The following is a 7467-nucleotide window of genomic DNA, read 5'->3' as shown; positions in this document are numbered from 1 at the left end:
TGTCTCTGAACTTACTTGTTGGCTCGAGTTGTGATAGAACACTTGCACAAGCATACACCATAATTACTCATTCATATCAGTCCTAGAAGATGAACCTTGATGTTTATTGATCGTTTACATGTATTCTTGTATACCTGCCTTCTGTGCGTGAGTTACACCGTTTGAACTTGAGTTGTCCGTGCTCATATGAGATATTGTTACAGCTAGCACGTGAGTTATCCGTACGGATGTGGAAAACTGTTACTTTCTTAGCACGTGAGTTGTTCGTGCAGTTATGAGGTATTAACAGTATTGGCACGTGAGTTGTCCATGCAGTTATGAGGTATTAACGGTATTGGCACGTTAGTTGTCTGTGTATCACGTGAGTTTTCCATGCGGTTGTGATATGTAATGTGGGCATAAGATGCCAAGTGATTAGGTTTCATGATGCTGAACCCGTGATTTGTGAATATGAGGTATGGTACCTCGGGGAATTTCTTGTATAAACCTTGTGTGAAAGCGATTGTTTATTAGGTTGTTACTTGTTCTCCCTTACTTGGGTTCATCGGAATTTAACTGTATTTTGCATACTTTACGACATTATTACATGTTGCTCCTTGTTGTTAATTGTTGTTTCTAGTTCTTAATGCAGGTATTGTAACATTATTCTTACCATGTTTAGCTTTATATTATTCCCTGTTAGTTTTATATCCATACTTGTACAGGTTATTATGTCTAGTAGGTGTCTTGACTGTTCCTCGTCACTACTCCACCGAGGTTAGTCTTGATACTTACTAGGTAGTACTGTGGTAGCGTGTTGGTCATTAGCTAGCTGATCGAGTATTGTTGTGGAGACTCAAGGTATACCTGATGTCGCATTCGCATGCCTCGGGGTTACCTTGTGAAGTTTATTTTGTACTGTTAATTTCTATTTCGGAACAGTTTTACTTAGAGATTTTCTAGTAAACTCAGTAGAGCTTATAACTTGTACTACCGGATTTGGGATATTGTACATCTATTGATTGTTGCTGGTTTTGTAAGGTGACCTAATTAGGGGCTTTTAGGCAAGGATGAGTCATCCTAGTGGGGCCCACCCCTAAAGGATAAAAATAAGCTCTCTAAATTCACCAAAATGATTTTCTCATCTCTACTAATTTAAGAGAGAAAGCTTCAGCAAAGATGTTGATTTGCATTAGCAACGTGAAGTGGCTTCAATCTTTCATACAAAGACTACTTAATACTATAGCAACGTGGGATTTGCGATTCTAAGGGAGTACGGTGCAATCTTTCTTAAGAATATCATACGGATTTTTCCTTACTTCCATCTGCAGTAACGTGTTGTCGCAATTGACGTATGTTAAAGATATTGTCAAGAGAATCGGCTCAAGTATGTTATGGCTAAGCCCTTCCTTCATTTTGGCATGATCTCGTAACTACATGAGTTTGATAACAAGGCATAAAGAGAAGTTCGTATTCCTGAACTTATGTACATTATTCTAGTCTCATAAATTAAAGTATTTTTCCTTATTAGGACTTTATATTCAGTTAAATATTGTCCTCTTTCAGTCAAGAGAGCAGAGGGTCTATATATATACAGTATTACAGTATTTTCACCACCATCGAGCTATAATCGATGGGCAGGCCCCTATTGGACAACCTCTGATCAGATGGTAAGTTATATACCGACCCTACTATAGCCGAGGGCCTATGAGCGAGCCCAGCATGGTCGAGATACAGAGCCTAGTATGGTCGAGCGCCTATGAGCGAGCCTACTACGGCAGAGCAGTTACACATACCGAGCCTTTTAAGGCCGTCCAACTATTTTAGTTACTATATTGAGAGAGTTGAGTCAGTATCAGCAGGTAAGTATATCTTAAGATTATCTTTGACTCCCAATTACTTTCAGTTATTATATTATCAGTTCAGTTTCAGCTTTCAGTTATTCTATTTCCTCACATACTCGGTACATTATTTCGTACTGACGTCCCTTTTGCCGGGGGCTCTGCATTTCATGCCTGCAGGTCCTCATTGATAGTTGGACAGGACCTTCCAACAGACAGAGCCAAACATCAGCTTGGTTGGCAAGCTCCACTTCTTCAGAGTTACCAGGTCTAGACCTTGGAGTCCATTTTATATATACAGGTTTGATGGGTAGGTCGAGGCCCTGTCCCGACCATGGTACAGTTCAATTATCTCAAGAGGCTTGTAGACGAGTCCTATATATATATATACATATACATATACATACATATATATATATATATATATATATATATATATATATATATATATATATATATATCAGTAGATGTTCATGGCGGCTTCGTCAGCTTGCATAGTTATATATATCAACTGTTGGGTATGTTTACCCATAGATGAGAGAGGTTATTTTCAAACGATTCAGAATATGGCCTCATGGGCCTAATTTGAGGGTTACCCCTCTAGAGTTCACAGTTACAAAGCGGTACGCTCAGGCCGAGTATGGCACCGGGTGCCGGCCCATGCCTCTTTCGAGGTTTTGGGGGTATGACACTCCAGCGCAGTTCCTGAGCTATGATGTTTGGTACATTTGACTCAGCGCGGGATTGAGTCTGGTTGGCACCAGCTTACTTCAAAGACTCAGGGGAAGGATCTAGACTCCCCGCCCATACTCGCCAGAGTAGCGGGTCTAACATTGGTCAGGTTCGGGTGTCATGCCAGCACAACCTGTTATTCGCGATTCAGCCTGAGGTCAGGCTAGGGGCAATCTGAGAGGAGGCAGCAGCAGGAGACTTGAGAGGGTTCAAGAAGTATCATACTCCTAGCTTATAGTGGCCCTAGCTAGGAGGGATGTTTAGTGGTTTTCTAGAGAAGTGCTACCGTATTCCTCCCACACACATGGTATTGTGGAGACGGCGCGAGGTTCTTTTACTAACGTTTCGTTTATCTGGAGCAGCATAATCAGTGGTGGTAGGTTATGAGGAAGGGTAGGCCCAGCGGATGCAGTGCCGACTCACTTGGACTAAGTTCTTTAGAGATTTTTTGGGGGAATTTGTTCCTAGACCCTTCGGTATGCATGGCGTCACAGAGTTCGGGCAATGCGTCAGGGCACTATGGAGGTGTTTTGAGTACGGGCCATTAGATTTAGTGATGTTGTACTGTCATGCACCTGATTTTGGTTGTCCTACAATAGGGAGCGAGTCTGCAGGTTCATTGAGGGCCTACTTATGGTATCCGAATTCAAACATTGGCTCGAGAGTTGGAGATTGGGATGTTCTTGTTTCAGTAGGTGGATAGAAGATAGCTCACCGGATTAGAGGTTATGCGGGGGCCAGGAGAGAGATGACGGGGAGGCTAATAGGCCTCCGTCGACGCTGGAGGATTACTAATCCCTATTATGGAGGTAGGGTACGTCATGGTAGAGGTTTTGTGGGTTAGCCAATTAAATTTGCACTTTAGGCTTCAAACGTGATGTTTCAGATATCCATGGGTCAGAGTACCCGTACCAGAAAACTTCCATAAGCCACATCAGCTGAGAGGTCGCTTTGAGTGTGAAAGATACCATCCACATGGTGAGAGATTGCCCCAGACTTCGGATTAGATGTGTCACAATGGGGTAATTCGAGGCTATGAGTTTCCGCCCGGCAGTTGCTGCTACAACGTGCATTCGCCAGCTAGAAAGTGGAGGTCAGGCGGTGGATGGCCGCCCTAGAGAGGGAGGCTGTGGCCCATTGCTATGCTCTTTCCTGGTATGGCGAGAGGCTGATGCAACGCAGATAACGTCATTAACAGGTATGATTTCAAATGATTTATAAGAGATGCAATTTGTATTATTTCGACCCGGTCCCATTGATATTCACCCTACCTTGCTTAGATATGGTTGTGTTTTGTGATTCTTGTACTATGTTCATGTGTTCACGCCCATTTGGGATATTTTTTATTGTGATAGCCTTGTCTATCGTCCTGGTTTGATTGGCTCTGAGGGTCAAGAGGCTTGGGTGGACTTTCTGTTAGTTAAATCTGCAGGTTCTGATTGGTCTGACTTGTGATTTGGGATATTCCTAATAGGTACTAGAAAGCCTATTACGTGTTGTAGTTTTGGTTCTACGAGGTTGAGTTAGTAGAATGGTTTAGTTGCTGAGATATTTATTACTCGTCATTCCGAGTGGAGGATGGGACCTGGTGTTCTTTGTGAATAGGTGCGTTTGTGCCGGGCTGATGTACCGGAGTGAGGTCCATATTAAGGTAAGGAATTATTGTGGTTGTTGGCTGTGTCCTTCTTCCTTGTGGAGCGGATCTACAGTATGGTTCGCGTGGGGATTTTTTGCCTAGTTTGGCTTGTTTGACAGTTTTATTCATGTGTCCACTTTTTCATATTCAATCATATTCGATTATGCTTGTTGGTTTGGATTGCGATGTATATCCCCCAAGTGGCAATCCGATGTGGCTTGTTGACCAGATGAGTTGTTTTTGAGTTTTGCGTTTTCTTCCATTAATTTCAGTGTTATGAAGGTTTAAGAACAAAGAATCAATTGATATGTAGTCTGTTTGTGCCGGTAATCTGGCCCTGGTAATTAGGCAACTATTGTGGTCAGAGTTGAATGCTTGGGCATATGGGTAATTGTTATGTCGTGAGGTTGGTGTTCTTGGATGTATGCATAAGCTGTTTACAGGCTATTTGAAGTTATAGGCATGCGTTTATGTGAGAATTCGCAGTCCTTTCATGGGGTGTTGAAATTTGATTTCTAAGGCATATTCGGCATGAGCAGAAAGAATGATCTTCCAGTTGGATTGATGTTGTCGGGCCTATGTTTGATTTAGGGTGACATGGTATCACCCCGTGAGAATGTGTATGGAGAGTTTATACCATGATTTTGATGACCGGGAAAGACTCTTTGCACGTTCGAGGACGAATGTTTATTTAAAAGTGGGACACAATGTAACGACCCAACCGGTCATTTTTGATCTTTAAGGTTCAGTTCTGGCGGTTTTCGATGTCTTGAGTGGCTTCATATTGTGTATTATAACCTTGCGTGCATGGGTTCGGGATTTGATTTTTGCATGTTTCAGGATGAATTTCGGATGAGTACTCTTCACTTAGAAGCCCAAGTTGAAAAATTGTTGATCGAAGTTTGACTTTTGTGAAACAATCCCGGAACAGTATTTTGATGGCTTCACATAGGTTCGTATTCATGATTTTGGACTTGGGCAATATGCCCTGAATCGAATTCGAAAGTCGTAGGTTGATTTGTGTTGTTTGCTGAAAGTTGACAATTTTAAAGGTTTAGAATTTTGATAAGTTGACCGTGGGTTGACTTCATAGCTATTGTATTTGGATTTCTTTTTCGGGACTTGGAATAGGTCTGTTTTTCATTTGGAACTTGTCCACAAAGTTTGGCGTCATTCTTGAGCTTATTTGATAGGAATCAAGACTGCGGTAGTGTTTTTAGAAGTTCTTGAGTTTTCACGTTGATGTTTCACGTGTTTTGGAGGTCCGATTCATGGTTTCGGATGTTTTTTTGATGATTTTTGATCGTGCAAGCGAGTTCGGTTATATTATTAGACTTGTGTTGATGTTTTAATTTGGAGGCCTTGAGGGCTCGGGTGAGTTTCAGAAGCGTATGCAGAGTGATTGGAAAGATTTCTAAGCATTTCTTGTTTTTTTTGCACAGGTGCTTCAGGTAATCACATTTGCGAGATATTGATGCGCAATTGCAAGATTTGGCTAAAGTGGTCTGCTAGGTTCGCATTGTGAACCAGTGTTTGCATTTGCGATGGGGTGGTGTCAACGACCTTAAATCCCCACCCGGTCGTGATGGCGCCTCTCGTGAAGACAAGGCCAGCCGAGACACCTCCAATTAACTTTTAAACAACTAGAACAATAACTACTAAGTCATTAATTCAGAAATAAAATCCCAAAATGAGCATTTTAACAGCATAATTTGCGGAAACAAAAAACCAACACAGCCCGACAACGGGGTGTTCACTAGTCATGAGCATCTACTAAGGTCTGAATACAACTACAGTAAAAAATGTACTAATACAGTCTAAATGAATACGAGAGGGAGAAAAGCAGTGTTGCGAACGTCGGAGCTACCTGGCTAAACTCCGATGACTCTGCCTCTGAGCAACCAATACCCGCTACTGGGTTCAGAAATACCTGAATCTTGGCACACAAGGTGCAGGGAGTAAAGTGAGTACTTCCAACTCAGTGAGTAATAAAAATAAATGAAGACTGAGTGATAGGAAATCACGAAGAGTACATAACATGTTGTATAGAAGCAGTACAAAAACCAGTAAGAAAGCAATGAAGCTTGTGAAATCTCTTAAGCACCTTAGCTCAGTTTAAAACTTCTTCAAAATTGGCTTTTCAAACAGTTAATCAATTGAATGCAAGCAATTAGAACTTTCAACAGTTAAGCAAGTAAATGACAGGCAACTAGAAAAGATAAGCAACGTAAAGAACCGCCCCTCGGGCACAATAATCAATGAATCACCCCTCGGGCACATACCAAGAAGCAGCCCCTCGGGCAAACACATGGAACAATAACCATGCCCCTCGGGCATAAATAACAACAGAAATCAGCCCCTCGGCAATAACATAGAACAATAACCCTCGGGCTTAATATCTCGTATCACAATGGGTACCGCGCGCTCAACTGGGGGTGTACAGACTCTAGGAGGGGCCCCTTAACGGCCCAAAGCGCAATAACAAGCCATCTCGTGCAGGGGTGTTCAAAACTGATCCGTAAACCGAAAATCGAAGCGAACCGAAGCTTAATGGCTTAACTGGTAACGGCTTCTAACGGCTTAACGGACGGCGAACGGATTGAAAATATTTTTTATTAACGGCTTATCGGTTTGGGGCGGATTATTCAATTTTTCTTAACGGATAATCCGTTAACCCGTTAAGAATATAAATATAATATATAGAAAATTTATTTTTATTTATATATATTAAAATATAAAATACTAAAACCTTAAAAATGAATAAGTATACAAAAACAAACAACCCGTATGTTTTGTCTGCCCAAAACTCTAAAGTCTAAAACCCATGTCCTAACTCCTAATTCTAGAGGAAACCCTAAGCGCTAACGCCTAAAGCAGCAGCCATCGCCCACCGCCCACGCAGGCCACCAGTCCTCTCCTCGTCGTCGTCGACTTCCACCACCGCCGCGGTCTCCCTTTCGCCGTCTGCGTCTCTTCTCGGTACTCCATATTATCCAGGTACTCTTACTTATGATAAGATTTGTTTGATTTTTGCTGGGACTTTAGAGAGAATATTTCTCACAAATTTCAACTACAGTAGAAGTGCAATCCTGAGGCAACTCGAGTAGTTGAAGAAGTTGTTGTTCGATTTTGATAATTTTAGGGTTTTTCTTCTTCGTCTTCATTTCTCTGTTTCTTATGCTTTGTATGATGCAATTAATCGTATTTGGTTATTCTCTTGAAAAATAATGTTTTTCTCTTTTCTTTTTGAAAATAGTACGTTATTCACATGTCAAGAAT

Source organism: Nicotiana attenuata, unplaced genomic scaffold (genome assembly GCF_001879085.1).
Source record: "Nicotiana attenuata strain UT unplaced genomic scaffold, NIATTr2, whole genome shotgun sequence".
Lineage (NCBI taxonomy): Eukaryota > Viridiplantae > Streptophyta > Magnoliopsida > Solanales > Solanaceae > Nicotiana > Nicotiana attenuata.
Note: the sequence above shows the minus strand (reverse complement) of the source record.